At 45.4% G+C, this 22,486-nt stretch overlaps 1 long non-coding RNA gene across 1 annotated transcript in view; it reads left to right on the forward strand.

The window, feature by feature from the left end:
• LOC137525857 (uncharacterized) overlaps positions 1-18,971 on the forward strand; it is a 93,273-nt gene extending 74,302 nt beyond the window's left edge. Inside the window, exon 4 of the long non-coding RNA XR_011023037.1 lies at positions 18,692-18,971. This is a non-coding gene — a long non-coding RNA (uncharacterized lncRNA). The remainder of the gene's footprint in view (positions 1-18,691) is intronic.
• Positions 18,972-22,486: the final 3,515 nt, after the last annotated feature.

The raw sequence follows: 22,486 nt of genomic DNA on the forward strand, positions 1-22,486 counted from the left end.
TGGGAAAGTGCAGCATGCTGTGCATTATACTGGGCTTTAGCTGCGTTAGACTGCTTGCACATGCTCAGTGACTAGCCACATGGCTAATTAATATTCACTGCACTGTGGTGAGGTAACCTGGACTCATAGTGTTGTCCGGATCATGAATGAATCATTCATTTGATCCGGATCTTTTTTGTGAGTCGAGTCATCCGGATCATCACAATGAACGATTCGGTTCACAGTGGATGTCTGTCTGGAAGAAACAAGAACATACAGAATGTACAGTGCAGGGAAAGTCCTGTCCTGCTAGTCATTTCACCCCCAGTCTGCTTCCCTAGTAAAATGATTCAAATGATTTGGTTCAAAGATCCGGATCTTTTCAATGTTCCGATTCAAATCATCCGAATCCTTGAAAAGATCCGGACTTCCCATCACTATCCTGGAGCGGCTGTTCTATCAGTATAGATAGAAAAAGCACCAAGAGCCGCATAACCTGGCTCAATCTGACCTCCAACTTCAACACCACCATGCATTGGGTTAGGGGCACATTATGCGATCTTAACGTCCCCTAAAACGCAACGTCTTGGTGTGAAAGAGGCCTAAAAGATAAGCTACCGCATAATAACCTTTACAGGAAAACATTTCTTTGATACAGCTGATACAAATCCTGCAATAAATCTGCAGTGTGTCTACTTCCTGCTGTCATGGAAGCAGAAATATTATTAACATCCTGTGTTTGCAAATTAGTTGTTCTGCCATGGCAGAGGAGATTCCTGAGCTGACACAGCTGAGAGATCAAATTACGGTGGTGATTAGTCACAGATGAGGGGGAATTAGACAGGCTAAATTCTCTAAATACATACAGGGTTTATTTCTCTCTGTTTTCCTTCTGTCCTGTGCAAGAGTTAAAGTCAACTTTAATGAGTGCTAGTATATGAGATACTCAAGTAAAACTGTGAGATTTAAAAGTGCCCCTATGGGGTACTCACCTAAGGAGGGGGAAGTCTCTCTTCTGCAGCCTCGTTCCAGCACTGGGATCTCTGAAAGGTGGCCTCCAGCTCGGTCCCATTCAAGCTCTGGTGGAACTAGCCAGGCCCAACTGGGTCTGTGCGACTGCGTAGATGGCTCGTGCCTGCGCAGTCGCATGGACCTGACGTGGCCCGGCTATCTCCGAACAAAGCCGAGCAGGACAGAGCTAATGCGCATGCGCAAGTGTCGACGAGGGCTGACAAGCTGACTTTCCCAAGTCCCATCACTGGACGAGACTGCAGAGGAGGATGGGGGAAGCCTCTTTAGGATCCAGAGGCTTTCCCCTCCTGAAAGGAGGACCCCATAGCGGTACTTTTTAATCTCATAGTTTTCCTTTAAGGGTTGTACACATATGTACTGTATGTTATGTTGACATTTACATCAGCACAAAGCAGGGCCGGGCCAAGGCTGAGGCAACTGATGCACTAGTTTCTGGAAGGGATGTAAGGAGGGGACCCCACCTTCTCTCCTTTCCCCCGTCCTACCTCCCCCTTCACTTACTCCACCAGTATCTGCAGAGAATCACAGCTGTGGTGCAAACGCTGGAGCCTCTTACCTCCTCCAGATTGTACAGTGTCTCCTACCCTACCTCCGCTGCAGCTGTCCGTGCCCTGCTTCCTGGCCCGACTCTTCCTGCACATCATGAGCTTCATTCACAAAAGGGTGCTAAGTTTTAGCATGCCTGTGAAAAGTCCCTTAGCACGCCTGAAGGTAGTTTGCGCACGCTAATATGCACTCGCGAGCAAAGTTTAGCGCTGTGCGGTGCACGTGGAACGACGCACCGGTTGCGACTATAACGTCGCACCAGGTGCCCCTAAAACGTCAGTTTTCATATATGAGTTAATAATTGCATGTAATTAAAGCATTTCATTTATTTTATTTATTTATTACATTTATAAACTTTACGCGCGATCAATAAGGATTTTAGACGTGCAAACCACATAGCACCCTAGTTTGCACGTCTAAAGCCTTTAGGCGTGCTAACTAAGTTAGCACGCCTTTTTGAATCGAGGCCCATGTGATTACATTGATGTGCAGGAGATTGAGACAAAGAGTGGGGCAGAGGAGAGATGGCAGATACAGAGATAGTGAGCTCCAGTACCACTGCTGCACTTATACTGCTAATAATGGGAAAGAAAAGGAGAGGGCTCAAGGAGATGAAGGAAGGAATCATGTTGGCCCCCATCTCCTCACCAAGAATAACAATCTTAAAGAGAGTCTGTACTGTCCGATTTGTACAATAAAAAAACATACCAATCGAGTCACCGTGATCTCCTGGATCCCTCTTTGCCTTTACCGCCGCTCCCCGCAGCGATCCTGGCTGTTAATCACCAGTTTTAGGCATTGTTTACAAACAAAAAACATGGCCGATAACCAGGAAGTGATGTATGTGTATATATAGATAGATACATATATATATATATATACAGGATCTTCTCAAAAAATTAGCATATTGTGATAAAGTTCATTATTTTCTGTAATGTACTGATAAACATTAGACTTTCATATATTTTAGATTCAAATACACACAACTGAAGTAGTTCAAGCCTTTTATTGTTTTAATATTGATGATTTTGGCATACAGCTCATGAAAACCCAAATTTCCTATCTCAAAAAATTAGCATATTTCATCCGACCAATAAAAGAAAAATGTTTTTAAAACAAAAAAAGTCAACCTTCAAATAATTATGTTCAGTTATGCACTCAATACTTGGTCGAGAATCCTTTTGCAGAAATGACTGCTTCAATGAGGCGTGGCATGGAGGTAATCAGCCTGTGGCACTGCTCAGGTGTTATGGAGGCCCAGGATGCTTCGATAGCGGCCTTAAGCTCATCCAGAGTGTTGGGTCTTGCGTCTCTCAACTTTCTCTTCACAATATCCCACAGATTCTCTATGGGGTTCAGGTCAGGAGAGTTGGCAGGCAAATTGAGCACAGTAATACCATGGTCAGTAAACCATTTACCACTGGTAAATTACCAGTAGTTTTGGCACTGTGAGCAGGTGCCAGGTCGTGCTGGAAAATGAAATCTACATCTCCACAAAGCTTTTCAGCAGATGGAAGCATGAAGTGCTCCAAAATCTCCTGATAGCTAGCTGCATTGACCCTGCCCTTGATAAAACACAGTGGACCAACACCAGCAGCTGACATGGCACCCCAGACCATCACTGACTGTGGGTTCTTGACACTGGACTTCAGGCATTTTGGCATTTCCCTCTCCCCAGTCTTCCTCCAGACTCTGGCACCTTGATTTCCGAATAACATGTAAAAGTTGCTTTCATCCGAAAAAAGTACTTTGGACCACTGAGCAACAGTCCAGTGCTGCTTCTCTGTAGCCCAGGTCAGGCGCTTCTGCCGCTGTTTCTGGTTCAAAAGTGGGTTCATGCTTCCATCTGCTGAAAAGCTTTATGGAGATGAAGATTTCATTTTTCAGCACGACCTGGCACCTGTTCACAGTGCCAAAACCACTGGTAAATGGTTTACTGACCATGGTATTACTGTGCTCAATTGGCCTGCCAACTCTCCTGACCTGAACCCCATAGAGAATCTGTGGGATATTGTGAAGAGAAAGTTGAGAGACGCAAGACCCAACACTCTGGATGAACTTGAGGCCGCTATCGAAGCATCCTGGGCCTCCATAACACCTGAGCAGTGCCACAGGCTGATTGCCTCCATGCCACGCCGCATTGAAGCAGTCATTTTGGCAAAAGGATTCCCGACCAAGTATTGTGTGCATAACTGAACATAATTAATTGAAGGTTGACTTTTTTTGTTTTAAAAACACTTTTCTTTTATTGGTCGGATGAAATATGCTAATTTTTTGAGATAGGAAATTTGGGTTTTCATGAGCTGTATGCCAAAATCATCAATATTAAAACAATAAAAGGCTTGAACTACTTCAGTTGTCTGTATTTGAATCTAAAATATATGAAAGTCTTAAGTTTATCAGTACATTACATTAACCACTTGCCGACCGCACGCTTATACCGTGCGTCGGCAAAGTGGCAGCTGCAGGACCAGCGACGCAGTACTGCGTCGCCAGCTGCAGCTTAATTAATCAAGAAGCAGCCGCTCGCGCGAGCGGCTGCTTCTTGTCAAATCACGGCGGGGGGCTCCGTGAATAGCCTGCGGGCCGCCGATGGCGGCTCGCAGGCTAGATGTAAACACAAGCGGAAATAATCCGCTTTGTTTACATTTGTACGGCGCTGCTGCGCAGCAGCGCCGTAAGGCAGATCGGCGATCCCCGGCCAATCAGCGGCCGGGGATCGCCGCCATGTGACAGAAGACAGCCTGTCACTGGCTGCACAGGACGGATAGCGTCCTGTGCAGCCCAGATCTCCGGGGGGAGCAGGTAGGAGAGGGAGGGGGGAGAATGTCGCCGCGGGGGGGGCTTTGAGGTGCCCCCCCCGCAACATGCCTGCAGGTAGGAGCGATCAGACCCCCCCTGCACATCATCCCCCTAGTGGGGAAAAAAGGGGGGCGATCTGATCGCTCTGTGTGGCCGCGGATCTGTGCTGGGGGCTGCAGAGCCCACCCAGCACAGATCCAAACAAACAGCGCTGGTCCTTAAGGGGGGGTAAAGGGTGGGTCCTCAAGTGGTTAAATAATGAACTTTATCACAATATGCTAATTTTTTGAGAAGATCCTGTACATATACACACACACACACACACACACACACACACACACACACACACACACACACACACACACACTAATATATGTGTGTATGTATTATATATATATATATATATATATATATATATATATATATTACATATATACATATATATCTCATGTTACAGTATACTACAAGTTTTATTACATAGTGAATTATCTGCACACCAGTCTGGGATTAGTCGCAGGCAGCAGCTCCCTTCCCCCTCAGCCTCACAAACTGCAATAAACAAAGCTCACACACAAAGCCTGGAGGGGGCGTGCATAACTTCTCCCTATCACAGCAGAGGCAGCTCCTTCCTCTCTGGGTTGACAAAGCTCGACAAAGAAAACAAGATTAGATATATTACAAAGACAGTGCAACTAGAATAGGCTGCAGTAATCCAGACCACATTAAAACAGGTATAGGAACTTATAGGATAGAAGAAATAAGGCTGAAAATGTTGTTACATCGTCTCTTTAGAGAGGTGATAGTGATGGGGCAGGGAGGGAGAAGAAAGGTTCTTGCTGCACTATTTGGGGGGGAGGGAGGGACAGATGAGACCTCATCTTGTTTAAGAAGGGAGGGCAAGATCCTATAATGCCTTACAGATCATCTCTCCATCCCCTTGTTTCACTGCCGGGCCCTTGTAAAATTCATTAACCAACTTAGTCGAATACATTTTCGGCCCTCCCCCGGCAGCCTTCAGAAGGTCTCACATCCCTGAGTATTTCCAATGACAAAAGCTCCATTCTGTGCATTCAGGAGCGGAAACTCGCCTGTCCGCAGTACGGAGTAATTCATTTTGAGAAGAAATCTGGGACCCCAGAACTTCCAAAGCCTTCCGCGGAGTTCTGAAGGCACCAATTTTGAACGTGGGACATCAGTGGACCAAGCGCACAGAAAATTAGAGGACCCTAGTACTTCCAAATGTGCAAAATTTGAATGAGAGACAGTGGTGGACTGAACGCATGGAAAGAGGACTGGGAAACCTCTTTGGGATCCAGAACCTTTTTTGTAGCTTGCATTCATTTGCTTTAACTTCCTGCAATGCCTGGCAGATCTCCTGTTTTCTTTCAGCCACTATAACCCAATCTATTGCTATAGCTCTGAGCTTGGCCCATGTCTTCACCTGTAGACTTGAACTGGACACGGAATATGTCTCCTGACTTCGGTTACCCCCAGGTCTTACTGTGCAAGGTATATCGGCTGAGGCCGAGAAAACCAGAGTACCTCCAGAGACGACAAGACTATGCAGCTGGGTGATATTAGGTAGTAGAGTGGAATGTTCTTGTGGAGGAAGTACACAAATCACACCAGGAGCTATGAACAAGCGAGCAAGATTGCTCAGAGCAACCGCAGCTCTGAGCTTCCGATAACCGCCACAATAAACAAAACACAATGGTTGCTCAGTGCGACTGCAGCACTGAGCATCTGATGTCCACCACATTGAGTAACAAGACAGACAACAGACAGACAGACGGAATGCTTTCCAGATAAAAAGACACAATGGTTGCTCAGTGCGACTGCAGCGCTAAGCATCTGATGTCCACCACACTGAGTAACAAGGACAGACAACAGAGAGACAGACGGAATGCTTGCCAATCTAATTGCTGCCCCATCGATAGCAAACATCCACACTGGCACGGACAAGACAAACAAGTAGGATCGTAACTAATAGATACTGCAGCCTATAGTTACGTTCACAGAAACAGGACAAGCAAGAATCCTACCAGTCACCAATGTGGTGAAGGCAGTCTCCAAACTGTCAGGATAGGAAAAGACTTCACCTTATCCCTGCGGGGGCAGTGAACGTCCAAGCAGACAAAGCAAGGTAATGCAATACATTATTCAAACTTTATACAAGGGACCCAGCAATCAACTATGGCAAAGCTGAACGCTATGAAGGGCAAAGTGTGAGAGGAGAAGCAGGCTTTTCTATGGACATCAGCCAATGAGAGCAGATATGCAAATTCCCACACAACTGAATAGTAATCACGCAATCCTGTGTTAGGCTGATTGAAGGCTGCAAGCTGCCTGTGAATGGAAAGGACTCTCATTACAAATGCATGCCAAATTATGCAACCACATGCATGTACGAAATCCATAGCTGTCTGGCTGCAGTTCAACTGCACAAGCCATACTGTAGGTGAATTCATGACAACATCCTGAGCTACTCTGAACTGCAGAGTGATTGCAGATAGCAATGAGACTCATAGTGAATGCAATCAAAACTAAGCAACCAAATGCAGGCAGAGAAATCAAAAATGCTCAGTTGCAGCTCCACTGCAACCGACAGGACATGCTCCAGGAGGGATATGTATACTTCCTAACTTTTACTGTTAATGCAAATACAAATAGGATCACATATAGCATTTCACTTTTCCTTTCATTCTACAAGTGCAGTAACATTACTGCAATAATTTATCTTAGCTCTGCTTCAGAATCTTAACTCTGGCTCCACTCCAGTTCCGGATCTTATCTAACAAGAATCAGACTTGTCTTGGCTGCAGGCAGTGGAACTAGCTCTAAGCTCCAGAGCTTTACTGACCCCAGTGCACATTATAAAAACTCTTTCTGAGGAGCACTTATCACAGACTGGTGGCCCACCAGTTATCTGATGAGCACTTATCACTGACACATGGCCCACCAGTTAACTAAGGAGCACTTATCACAGGCATGTAGCCCACCAGATATCTGAGGACTGGAGCACATATCATAGACACATGGCCTACCAGTTATCTGAGCAGTACTTATTGCATGGCACATGACCTGAAGTGCACTTTTCACAGACCTGTAGCCCACCAGTTATCTGAGGAGCAGTTTTTTACGGAAATGTGGCCCACCAGTTATCTGTGGAGAACTTATCACAGACACGTGGCCCACCAGTTATCTGAGGAGGACTTATCGTAGACACATGGCCTACCAGTTATCGGAGGAACACTTTTGGACATATGGCCCACCAGTTATCTGAGGAACACTTATCAGCAGACATATGTGCCACCAGTTATCCGAGGAGCAGTTATCACGGACATATAGCCCGTCATTTTTCTGGGGAGCACTTATTTCAGACTCGTGGCACACCAATTATCTGAGGAGCACAATTTGGGAATCACTGTCATAATGACCGCAATGATCAAAAATAGTGATGCGTAATAATGGTCAATTTTGTGACCTAAATTTTGCAAAAATGCGTGATAAAAGTGCTGGTGGAGCAGGTGTATTTGGGCCTTTTTACCCCTCCCCCCTCCAGTACAATAATACAGATCCCCCATCCAGAGCAGGTGTTTTCGGCATACTCATCATGGTGGCCACCCTGTTATCAGCATGTTGGGGGGGTCATGGTATTATAAAAACCCTTGGCAGTTGGGCCCAGCTGTGGTAGATACATACTACCGTATATCCTCAAATACATGTTGTATAAGTCGACTCTAATATTTGACCCTCTTAATCTGGAATTTTTATTGACTCAAGTATAAGTCTACCCAGCAAAGTTAATGGCTGCACTTGGGGACCAGGAAGAATTAACAGCTGCACTTGGGGACTGGGAGAGGTTAATGACTGCACTGCATACAGTGTTGCAGCCATTAACCTCTCCTGTCCCTTAAGTGCAACCAATAACCCCTACAGGCCCCCAAGTGCAGCAATTATTCACCCCCCTCCCTGCAGCCCAGTAGTCCCCCCCCCCCCTTTCCCTGTTAATTGCTGTGGCCAGGAATGTCAGACCTGTGCTTTCCTGGCATTTCCTTTTTCAAGAAAGTGTCACTTACCACTGGGTAAATTGCTGCAACTGGGAATGTCATTAACAGTACTCACATTACTCAGTGTGCTCAGTGTTGCTTGTAACTTGTGTATAGGTCGACCCCTATAATTTTATTTAGTGAGTCAAACCTACATTTCTAGACTTATAGTCAAGTATATACAGTACGTGTGTGGGGAAGGGGGGGGGGAGTAGAATCTTTGCAGGGGCCCCCCATGATTGACACTTACACCCGTCTCTTGCAATGCCATCTCAGTGGCAAAATGGTTGCATCACTACCCATCTGACCCGCTATGTGGACTATGGGAAAGGCCCATCTGCTCTAGCTGGACAACGCTGTTAGAAATCTCCAGCAGGTTTTATTTATTTATAACAATATTCGGCAAAAAAAGTCTGAAAGAAAAATGTTGGTGATCCCAGCAGAATGCCGCTAATAAGGTTAAATCCATTCCCTCACTGTTATAATGCTCCCCGGACGGAATCTTGGCTCTGCGGCTAGCCCGGTTCAAACAATCCTCTTTCAGTGTTTAGGCAGTGTTTATTGCTGAGTGTTCTGTTCCCAGAATCCCCCAGCCCGCTGCTGATACAGGCCTGTATACCCCCCCACCCAACCCCCCAATCCCTGCTGTATAAATAAAGAGTCAAACAAAACGGTCTGTTTCTGGGACCCAACAACACGTCCTGAGACATGTTTAGATGTCTGCTAAGGTTGCATGCCAATATAATCCCAGCACAGATGTCCCCATAGAATGGCCTTCGCTGTGTAATATGGAAAATTGTGTTTGCAGTTTGTATATTGAATCCTGTCAATGTATTAAAAAGGGGGTTGTATTTCCATTAAATGTGCTTAAAACATATGCTTTTACTTGACAACTGATGAGGAACAGAGTGAGGCATGGGGCAGGTGGCTGGAACATGTGCTCTTGGTTAGAACTCAACAGGCCAGAGAGAGAGAAGGGCGGGGTGGGGGGTTCAGCTGGGCGTGTGCTGAAAACAGGAGACCACCAATGCAAACATTCACATTGCACAGAGTTTTCATTTCACACCTTCATTCTAAAAGTAGCGCGTTCCTGTTGATTGCCTTATTTTAGTTGTCGCCTTTCAATACTTTGTTACCAAATCAGATGACAGAAGTAAAGCTGTATATTGAACAGGGACAATTTGCATTGTAAAAACTTTGGTTGGGGTGGAGAACCCACTGAAACAACCCGCCCCCTCCCCCATCTCCTCCACCCCACACTTCTTTATTATGATGAATCAGAATCATTTTTGTTACCAAGCATGACTGGGCCCTACCCGGAATTGGGTTTGGCACAATACATGACTCAAGTGGAGGATAGAGATAGATGGGTAGGCACTCAACATGCAGTTACAGGACCAAAAAAGAAGCAGCTTAGGAAAATGACAGAAAACGTGCAGCAACTGACACTATACATCATACAAAACACTACAAAAATTGGCACAGTGAAAGTCTAATCAGTTAGTCATTCTGGGCCAGTTGTATGGTTGACGGAATACACTGCGCTGGCTGCAGCTCAGCAGGTGGTGGGGCGGGGGGTGTAAGAATGTGGAGTGAGTTCAGGAGGCTGACGGCCGAGGGGAAGAAAGGGTTCCTGTGTCTAGCAGGTCCAGGTGGAAATGGCCCAAAGCCTCCTGCCTGATGGAAGTGGGTTGAAGAAGCTGTGGCTTGGGTGAGAGCGGTCACTTGCGTTCTTGAGCGCTCTTCAGCATAGTTCTCCAACCCTGTCCTCAAGGCCCACCAACAGTACGTTTTGCAGAAAACAACAAACCTGCACAGGTGAGGTAATTAGTGTCTCAGCAGAGCTGATTATCTACCTCTGTGGTTTTAGTAGGAGGTCTTTTCGGTCTCTTTTATCCCCCTATACATTCTTGGTGGTTTGGGTCACCCTGAGCTACTTGGTTACTCTGTGGATTTCTACAAAACATGCACTGTTGGTGGGCCCCGAGGACAGGGTTGGGAAACATTGCTCTAGCCTCTAGTTGCCCCCTTCTCCACAACACAAGACTGTGCTATAGAGTCTAGAGCACAGTCTTGTGTTGTGGAGAAGGGGGCAATTAATAAAGAAATGACCTCGAAACCAATAGAAAAGTAGCCATCATGGGTACATAATCCTGCAGGTCACAGAAGATGGACATCACATGATGGTAACGCAGCGTCCATCATACCTTCCATCCATACCGGGGTTTTCTTGGACTTTGTAATTTTTTATTTTTTTTTTTACATGGGTTTCTTTGGGGACAATGTACCCTTTAGAACTTTCTAGTGGCAGCGAGGCCTTACTCTTTTAGAGACTATACACTGTCTATGACGAAGGGGAACGTATTCATTTTTCTGGTTGAACTTGATGCACGGATCTATGTTTTTCAGAGTATGCATTGCGCACCGCACATTGTGATAGGTGACGGGTGGAGCTGATAGTCAAAGTACCATATTAGTAATGTAAATCAGGGAGAGGAAAGATTTTACAATGGACAAGCATTGACTAAATAATTTATAAAGTAATATTGTTAAAAATAAGCAATTTTATTCATTAAGCTATGTTCAGTAAAGTTTCTCTTTAAAGCAAACCTGAAGCAAAAAAAAAAATGATTTCATTGTATGTGTAGTACGGATAATGAAAAAAACATTAGTAGCAAAGAAAAGAGTCTCATTTTTATTTTCAGGTATATTGTTTTATTTTTTATAACATTGCATCATACTGTCACAGTTGCAGTTTTAAAACCACACTCTGTCTTTTAAAGAGACACTGAAGCGAAAAAAAAAATTATGATATAATGATTTGTATGTGTAGTACAGCTCAGAATCGAAATAAAACATTAGGAGCAGAGACATAAGTCTAATATTGTTTCTAGTACAGGAAGAGTTCAGAGACTCCAGTTGTTATCTATGCAAAAAAGCCAAGCTCTACGATTTTCAAAGTCGCAGAAAGCTCTGAGTTCTGAAGGTTGTTATCTGAGTTTTCAGTCAAGGATTTTCTTTTTCTCTGCCAGAGGAGAGGTCAATAGTTCACAGCCTGCTCTGTAAAAACATTTAGAATGCTCAGTGTTGTGTAAAATGCACATATTAGAGAATGATGCAATGTTAGAAAAAACACTATATAACTGAAAATAAAAATATGAGAATATTTTCTTTGCTACTAATCTTCTAGTAATTATTCATAGTACACAACCAATTCATTATATCATCATTTTAAGCTATTAAACAAAGCAGAAATAATGACCCTTTGAACTTTCCTGCAGTAAAACCTTATCTGAGCTGTCTCTCACTGTTTCTTGGTTGTTTAAGTGTTTCAGAAAACAGGACTGTATTGGACCCAACTTAGTTCAGAGAAGCTCTTTTTCATAGATAGCAACTGAAGTTTTTTTTAACTCTTCCAGTACTGGAAACAATATGAGATTATTTAATTTGCTATTAATGTTCTATTTCTTAGCTGTACTACACATATAATTCAAGATCTTATAAATTTATTTTCGTTTCAGGTTCGCGTTAAGGATTTTTTTTTATTTTGCCTCATATGCAGAGTTGCCAATGATTTGCCAATAAAACTTGAAATGGACAGATTTGCCTTATTTGCAAATCCGATTTCCACTCCTCATTTTTCCTAGCGATATCGTACTCTGCAGCCCGTTACATATTTTAGCCGTTTATTAGACTGATTGAGAGCGTGAAGATGTTGTTTTGTGATTCACATCTGTTAGCAACAAATTAGTACTGTAGTGGATTACACGGTGCTCTGTAATCTAATACGTGTCAGCCACAAACTCTGGCGTCTTATTTGGAGGAGAATATAAATCCCTTTGAAACCTCAAATCTATTTTTGTGCTAGATGGATCTGTAACAAATTAAGTTACTGATTTCTCTTGGCTCACCGTCCCCCTCGCTACTAACAACTCAGTGACTGTGGCAGCTGATAGCTTGCCCAGATAGTTCAAGAGTGAACACACACACACAAGCAGAAATGCACACACAATACACAGACACACAGAAATGCACACACAATACAAAGACACACACACAAGCAGAAATGCACACACACAATACAAAGGCAAACACAAGCAGAAATGCACACACAATACACAGACACACACAAGCAGAAATGCACACACAATACACAGACACGCAGAAATGCACACACAATACACAGACACGCAGAAATGCACACACAATACAAAGACACACACACAAGCAGAAATGCACACACACAATACAAAGACAAACACAAGCAGAAATGCACACACAATACACAGACACACACAAGCAGAAATGCACACACAATACACAGACACGCAGAAATGCACACACAATACACAGACACAGACACGCAGAAATACACACACAATACACAAACACAGACACGCAGAAATGCACACACAATACACAGATACACACAAGCAGAAATGCACACACAATACACAGACACAGACACGCAGAAATACACACACAATACACAAACACAGACACGCAGAAATGCACACACAATACACAGATACACACAAGCAGAAATGCACACACAATACACAAATACACACAAGCAGAAATGCACACACAATACACAGACACACACAAGCAGAAATGCACACACAATACACAGACACACACAAGCAGAAATGCACACACAATACACAGACACTCAGAAATGCACACACAATGCACAGACACACACACAAGCAGAAATGCACACACAATGCACAGACACACACACGCAGAAATGCACACACAATACACAGACACACACAAGCAGAAATGCACACACAATGCACAGACACGCAGAAATGCACACACAATACACAGACACACACAAGCAGAAATGCACACACAATGCACAGACACACACAAGCAGAAATGCACACACAATGCACAGACACGCAGAAATGCACACACTATACAAAGACACACACAAGCAGAAATGCAAACACACATGCACACACACACAGAGAAATGTACGCACAATACACAGACACACGTACGAGAAATGCACACAAGTATAAACACACGCACACACACACACACACGCGCACAGAAATGCACACAAACACACACACCAACAGGCAGAAATGCACACAGATACACAGATACACATACACACACACACTCATGCAGAAAAGCAAACAAATACACAGACACGCATGTACACACTTGCAGAATTGCACATACAATACACAGACACACAAACAGAAAGACTCATAATACGTGTATAATAAATATGGAATATGACATGCACACTAAGACAATTGCGGTATAAACACAGACACTTATCCATAGACAGGCTGACAGACATACATGTCACAGAGTAACATGCATGTGGACACACACACACTTTTAACCACACATATGAAGTCACATATACACTAACACACACACAGTGTCACAGGGATGCACACAGACAGATACTGTAAACATATAGATATACACACTGACACACATACACACACAGACACACACTGTACACACACAGACACACACACACAGACACACACACACACACACACACACACACACACACACACACACACACACACACACACACCACACACACCACACACACCACACACACCACACACACCACACACACACACACACACACACACACACACACACACACACACACACACACACACACACACACACACACTCATATTCACTCATACATTTGGGGCTATATGATAATTCAAACCATTTTTTGTGATGTTAACTATACTATTGTTAAAGGACCACTACAAAAAAAGTAAGAAGTTAAAATCTGACAGAACCGACAGGTTTTGGACTTGTCCATCTACTTATAGGATATTCTCAGGGTTTTCCTTGTTTTTAAAAGCATTTTCTGAACAGCAGTTGATACAATTATGTAAAAAACAGTGGAGTGGAGTGGAGTGGTACTCACAAAAAGTGGGGACTGGTGTGCCCAAGCCCAAAAGACCCTCGTACTCCAGGGTGAACGATCCAAAAGAAAAAAGATGGAGGCTGGCAGCACCCATAAGTATTTATGCTCTTTTTATTGCATTAGCAGGATGTCAGAAAGCTTTGCTTGGCTAATGGCGACATACTGCTGTTTCTGGCTCACGCCCGTTCTCCTGCCCTATAGCCAGCAAAGTAATATTCTATTGTATTGCCGAAGTTATAGCACTCCCCATAATATTGCCTCAGGTATTGTTCTTTCTATTGTATTGCCTCAGTTATAGCACTCCCCATAATATTGCCTCAGGTATTGTTCTTTCTATTGTATTGCCTCAGTTATAGCACTCCCCATTATAGTGCCTCAGGTATTGTTCTTTCTATTGTATTGCCTCAGTTATAGCACTCCCCATAATATTGCCTCAGGTATTGTTCTTTCTATTGTATTGCCTCAGTTATAGCGCTCCCCATTATAGTGCCTCAGGTATTGTTCTTTCTATTGTATTGCCTCAGTTATAGCACTCCCCATAATATTGCCTCAGGTATTGTTCTTTCTATTGTATTGCCTCAGTTATAGCACTCCCCATTATAGTGCCTCAGGTATTGTTCTTTCTATTGTATTGCCTCAGTTATAGTGCTCCCCATTATAGTGCCTCAGGTATTGTTCTTTCTATTGTATTGCTTCGGTTATAGCGCTCCCCATTATAGTGCCTCAGGTATTGTTCTTTCTATTGTATTGCCTCAGTTATAGCGCTCCCCATTATAGTGCCTCAGGTATTGTTCTTTCTATTGTATTGCTTCGGTTATAGCACTCCCCATTATAGTGCCTCAGGTATTGTTCTCCCCATCAGTGGCGTAGCTAGAGATTATGAGGCCCCATAGAAAACTTTTATGGGGCCCTCAGATGAAGCCACTCTTAAGCAATGCAACCTGCCCCTACCCTATGGATATGAGTTCATTGGGCAATTTACTAATGCAATCAACACTGCACATAGTACACTGAGACAAATAGTCCCAGTCCGGGCCGGACAGCGGAGGAATGGATCGGAGCGAATGGACACTGAGGGAGCTCCAGCCCACAGCAGGCTATAGGAAGCCTCAGGTAAGTATAACTGCTTTTGTTTATAACGTCTCGGATTTCCTTTAATTTGCACCCAAAAAAGTTTGAAGAAAATGAAATAACATCTGTCATTAATTCATCCAATGCAGAGACTGAGCTGGACTGAAGGGATTTACTTTTTTTCCCCTTTTCCTCCCTGCGAGACTGGAGTTTTTATATGTGAAAGAGTTGGTGAAGGTATTGCATGCTTAAGCAAGTCGTGCTCTTCTCTATATTTATCCACTTCTACCTGTGTTCAGCACAAACTAATATTTGCCTGAGCCGTGCTTTTTATGGTACATTGCAGACACACAAAGGAAGATTCCAGCTCTGCTGACGGTAGTGAAAAATTATTTTTGAAGCTGCAGATGTGAAGTGGCAGTGTGTGTCTCCAGCCCCTCGCGCTTCTCACTGTGTGAGCCGGGAACCAGTTGAGACAGGTGTAGCTGAAAACCCTCCTAATATTTATTTAGTCAGATGGTGACAAGTGACAAATCACAGTGGCTCCCCTTTTGTCACCACCGCTGGGGATCTGTGGAATTCAGCACAGCCGCTTGTGTCTGGGTATGGTAATCCACAATCTTCTGTAGTCATTCATTTAAAGGATACCCAAAGTGACATGTGACATGATGAGATAGGCATGTGTATGTACAGCGCCTAGCACACAAATAACTATGCTGTGTTCCTTTTTTTCTTTCTCTGCCTGAAAGAGTTAAATATCAGGTATGTAAGTGGCTGACTCAGTCCTGACTCAGACAGGAAGTGACTACAGTGTGACCCTCACTGATAAGAAACTCGTTCAGGCAGAGAACGAAAAAAAGGAACACAACACAGTTATTTGTGTGCTAGGCACTGTACATACACATGTCTATCTCATTATGTCACTTCGGGTATCCTTTAAAAAAAAAGACTGGTCTGAGAAAGGGAGGAAGGTATTACATTTTGACATTTTGCCACCCCAATAGTCTTCCCTGTTGAAGCGTGACATTTGGGTGCCCGTGGTCGTAAGAAACTTGGGTGCTGCCATAGGCGCCTTTATAGATAGCGGCTATGGGGCTTGATTCACTAAACCGTGATAACTCAAATATCACACCTTATCAAAGTTAACATGCCTTATCAGAGTAAACACGGGCAAAAAGGCTACAGCGGCCCTGATATGAGTTATCACGGTTTAGTGAATCAAGCCCTATAGCCACTATTTATATTGGCGCCTATGGCGAGATAGGTTAAGGTTAGGCATGGGAGGGTTAAAGCGGTATAAAACCCTGACATAATATTCAATAAAAACATGTTTTCCTACTTTTTATATGCTATACGGTTAGCATAGTTGCTTTTGTGCATAAGTATTATTATTCATTTAGAAATTATACGTTCCTAAAGTACACTTATTTTACTCTGAGAGCTGACTTTGCATTTTAGTTATAACTGCTTTATTCATCCTCTAACGTAATCAGAAAGCATCAGAAAGCATTTATGCTTGTCTGACTTTGTTCAGGGGACCCGGCAGTGTGAGAGAAGGCTTTGTTTACATTTCTCACTTGATAGAATTGAACACAAGATAACATTACGTGAAGTTCGGAAGTGGCCAGCTCTGCAGGCAGGGAAGCTTCTAAAGCCTGTGTTAACCCTTTGAATGCAGTTCTAGTAAAAAAAAATGCTGGTTGTATATAATATGCTGTAAATAATCTATTAGAGCAAAGTAGAAATGCTGGGTTTCATTCCGCTTTAGGCTACTTGCACACTAAGACGTTGCGTTAGGTGCCACGTTAAGGTCGCATAACGTGCACCTAACGCGACGCCTGGTGCTCTTCGTTGTGGACGTCAGAGTGAGCCGCGTTGTGCAGCTCACTCTGGCGTCCGTGATGCCGTGATGCGTACCCTTGGACGCATGCGGCATCACGTGGTCCCGCCGGCCAATCACCGCACAGAGCGGCCGCTCCAGGAAGTAAACACTGCACGTCACAACGTGCAGTGAATATTAATTGGCCATGTGCCTGGCCGCTCTCCGCTCCTCCCCAACATGACTGCGCATGTGCAGACAGTCTAACACGGCTTAAGCCGCTCTAACGCTGTAGCATGCTGCACTTTCTTAAGAACGTGCAGCGTTACATGTAACGCAACGCGGGCTGTGTGAACAGCCCACTTGTGTTACATTGCTGTGCGTTGGGGAGCGTTACAGGCTGCACTGACGTGCACCTGTAACGTCTTAGTGTGGAAGCAGCCTTAAGGTTAGGTGTGGGGAGTATTTTTAAGGGTTAGGTTTGGTGGGGGTGTTTCGGGTTAGGTGTATGGGGTAGATAGTTAATGTTTAGTCGGGGGGGGGGGGGGTCAGTAAGGTTAGGCATCAGTAAGGGAGGATTCTGTGTGAGAGTAGTGTTAGGTTAACTTTTAGTAAAATATCGGTTTTATTTTCATATATTTTACTATGATAACTTACACTTTAGAAACATCAACTATTGGTAAATTTTACCAATATTCTACTAGCTGAAATTTCCTTGCTTCCCATTTTCATGCACGCAATAATTCATATCGTTGTACACATCCTTATTTTTCCCCATTTAGTAAATCTTGTTTAGCAGATTTGCCAGATTTGCAATACCATATTTATAAAAGAAAGTAGCTACTCAGTAAGAGTAACCCTAGCCACAACACACTTGGTCTAGGGACGCAGAAGTATAAATCCGGCCTTGCCAATCCACCCCCCCCCCCCTCTTGCCTACCCCCAACAAACACACGTTTGACCTAAATGTAGTTTAGTTTCTGGAGTATATGTAATCGCTCTTTAAAAGACCACTCCAGCAAAAAAAAAAAAGTAAGCAAGGTTTTGGACTAGTCCATCTCCTCATGGGGGATTCTCAGGGTTTTCTATGTTTTCAACAGCATATCCTGAACAGCTAAGTCTAGCTGACAAAAATAGAGTGCAAGTGAGTAGGGAGCCTGGCTGGTATCTTACTATTTTAGCAGTTAAACTGCTGTTCAAGAAAAACAAAGAAAACCCTGAGAATCCCCCCATGAAGAGATGGACTAGTCCAAAACCTGTTGATTCTGTCAGATTTTAACTGCTTACTTTTTTTCGCTGGAGTGGTCCTTTAATAAGCATGTGTCCTGTGCTGGTGCAGTACTATTCTTTCTGTATTTGTGGTAATGAGAGCCCCTGTATCCATGAACTTTCTCTGTCCCTCTGTGGATTCCAGGCTGCTCATGGCGTGAAAGCGCCACACCATGACTTTCTTCTTGCGTTTTTTTTCAGTGTTTGTTTATCCTGGGGATGGTAGGAGTTTTGCCGTGTTGATCGATATCATGCACCGCAGCGATCTGTCAGCACGCGCCTCTGGAAGGGATGTTTGCCTTGAAACAGCTTTCTTCTTCTGTTCTTCTGTCCTCGCAAGATGAGCAGCAGGCCCCAGACCTGGCCTGATTCTTCTGGAGATTTCTGCAGTGTGGGAGGAAAAGATCTTCTTGTCTTAACATCGAAAAAAAAGGAGGCTTTTCAGGACGTTGCGGGACAAGCGGCGACTCGCCTGGAATAATGGATGAATGTGGAAATTAAATATATACGCCTTGCAGAGCAGCCTTTTGATGTCATGGCGTGATTACCTCGGGCACATTAATGATAGATGATTATTTTTGTTAATGACCGAGCTATCACGGAAACAAAGGGAAATAGCATTCCAAACGGGGCTCCCGCCGCGGGGCTTTCCTCCTATGGGATCGCGGGAGGCGGACACCATAATGGGGCACATTTATAAAGACTGGAACACAGGACAGTTGTGCGGCCCAAATGCCAAGGCAATGCCATTTTTTGTTCCTTCGTGTTTAGGCTGAACTGGGAAAATGGCAGCTGAAAACTGATTGGTTGCAGAGATATCTTCCTATCTAAGTAGCTTTCTGTCTACATTTTTTGTCACCATCATCGCTTACATACAAAAAAGGCGCATGGAAATTTGGGCGCCCAGTAATGCCGATAGTTAAATATTGGTATTAAGTACCAATATTTTACTATGGCTAAACCTAAGCCTACTCTCACACAGAACCCTCCCTGCACAAACTACGTGCCTGATGCCTAACGCTAACCCTCCCCCCTCCCCGCACAAACTACATGCCTGATGCCTAACGCTAACCCTCCCCGCACAAACTACATGCCTGATGCCTAACGCTAACCCTCCCCGCACAAACTACATGCCAGATGCCTCACGCTAACCCTCCCCCCTCCCCGCACAAACTACATGCCTGATGCCTAACGCTAACCCTCCCCCCTCCCCGCACAAACTACATGCCTGATGCCTAACGCTAACCCTCCCCGCACAAACTACATGCCTGATGCCTAACGCTAACCCTCCCCGCACAAACTACATGCCAGATGCCTCACGCTAACCCTCCCCCCTCCCCGCACAAACTACATGCCTGATGCCTAACGCTAACCCTCCCCCCTCCCCGCACAGAACTACATGCTTGACGCCTAACCCTAACCCTCTCCCCTCCCCCCGCACAAACTACATGCCTGACGTCTAACCCTCCCCGCACAGAACTACATGCCTGACGCCTAATCCTAAACCATCCCCGCCCACACACTACCTGCCTGATGCCTAACCCTAACCCCTCCCCCCGCACAAACTACATGCCTGACGCCTAACCTTCCCCCCCGCACAAAACTACATGCCTGACACCTAACCCTCCCCGCACAAAACTACATGCCTGACGCCTAACCTTCCCCCCCGCACAAAACTACATGCCTGACGCCTAACCCTCCACCCACAAAACTACATGCCTGACGCCTAATCCTAAACCATCCCCACCCACACACTACCTGCCTGATGCCTAACCCTAACCCCCTCCCCCCGCACAAACTACATGCCTGACGCCTAACCTTCCCCCCCCCCCCGCACAAAACTACATGCCTGACGCCTAACCCTCCCCCCCCCCCCCGCATAAAACTACATGCCTGACGCCTAACCTCCCCCCCCCCCCCCGCACAAAACTACATGCCTGACGCCTAACCCTCCCCCCCCCCCCGCATAAAACTACATGCCTGACGCCTAACCCTCCCCCCCCCGCACAAATCTACATGCCTGACGCCTAACCCCCCCCTTCCCGCACATAACTACATGCCTGATGCCTAACCCTAAACCCCCCGCACTAACTACATGCCTGATGCCTAACCCTAAACCTCCCGCACTAACTACATGCCTGGCCCCTAATCCTAAACCATCCCCGCCCACACACTACCTGCCTGATGCCTAACCCTAAACCCCCCCCCCCCCCCTGTACAAACTACATGCCTGACGCCTAACCTTCCCCTTCCGCACAAAACGACATGCCTGACACCTAAACCCCCCCCGCACAAAACTACATGCCTGACGCCTAACCCTAAACCTCCCGCACAAAACTACATGCCTGACGCCTAACCCTAAACCTCCCGCACAAACTACATGCCTGACGCCTAATCTTAAACCATCCCCGCCCACACACTACCTGCCTGATGCCTAACCCTAAACCTTCCCTCCGCACAAAACTACATGCCTGACGCCTAACCCCCCCCCCGCACAAAACTACATGCCTGACACCTAACCCTGCCCCCCGCACAAAACTACATGCCTGACGCCTAACCCTAACCCTGCCCCCCGCACAAAACGACATGCCTGACACCTAACCCTGCCCCCCGCACAAAACTACATGCCTGACGCCTAACCCTAACCCTGCCCCCCGCACAAACTACATGCCTGACACCTAACCCTCCCCCCTGCACAAAACTACATGCCTGACGCCTAACCCTAACCCTGCCCCCCGCACAAAACTACATGCCTGACACCTAACCCTAACCCTCCCCTACACAAAACGACGTGCCTGACGCCTAACGCTGACCCTCCCCCCCCCCCCCGCACAAAACTACATTACTGAAGCCTAACCCTGAACCTTCCCCCCGCATAAACTACCAGCCTAAAGGCTCATACACACGCTTGATAGTCTGGAACGACGAGTCCGTCGGACCCTCCCGCTGGGCGGGCGTTCCAGCGATAGTAGAGCATGTGTACAGTCTGTCTGCAGACTGATAAGGCAGGTGGATCACTCAGAAACAGCCTTATCAGTCTGCAGACAGACTGTACACACGCTCTACTATCGCTGGAACGCCCGCCCAGCGGGAGGGTCCGACGGACTCGTCGTTCCAGACTATCAAGCGTGTGTACGAGCCTTTAGGCAGGTAGTTTATGCGGGGGGAAGGTTCAGGGTTAGGCTGATAAGGCTGTTTCTGAGCGATCCGCCTGCCTTATCAGTCTGCAGACAGACTGTAACAAATAAAGTCCTATGCGCTTAGGATAAAAGCAATAAAATTGCAAACGTGGTTCGCGTCTCACTATTGCTGTGCTTGCAATAACATCAAATTATTTCTAAAAGTCCGCGCTCGCAATCAAGGTTAGATACAAAAGGGGTCTCACTGTCCTTATTCAGGTTGTCCACAGACCATCCCGATCAAAGTTCACACTGCATGTGCCTTTGATACTCCAAAATGTATCAGCCAAGACTCACGTTATACGCAAAATAGAAAGCATAAAACAAACATAGTATAACACTGTATTGCACTGTAGAATTCTCCAACACCTTTCCAAAGTGTCAACCTCAGTTACCCAGCACGCCACACCGATTGTGCCTGGACACCCCCCAATGTGCCCGCACTCACCCTGTTAACCTCCAAAATATCCGGAGGTGGGAATGAAAGCTTTTTGGGGGTAGAGGTTATCCACAGTTTCCACAACTCAGCAGTCCACTACGATTCCATATACAGCACTATAACTGAAAGATACTCTGATAGTGTAAAACTCAGCTCAGCTCATCATCAGCAGTCAGCTATTGACGAAATGCATTGGGCGGAGCTTCGGCACACGTGACCAGCAGGCAAAACATCCGGAAGTGCACGGAGATACGAGCGGAGGAGTGTGGATCTGAGACAGCGCGGATTGAGACAGCCGCCCGGGGACTGTTTATTGTATCCTATATGCGCTTGATACCTCCATCGCTTGTGAGTGCATTACCTTTTTAGCTATTAAAA

This window comes from Hyperolius riggenbachi, chromosome 7, assembly GCF_040937935.1.
Source record: "Hyperolius riggenbachi isolate aHypRig1 chromosome 7, aHypRig1.pri, whole genome shotgun sequence".
NCBI lineage: Eukaryota > Metazoa > Chordata > Amphibia > Anura > Hyperoliidae > Hyperolius > Hyperolius riggenbachi.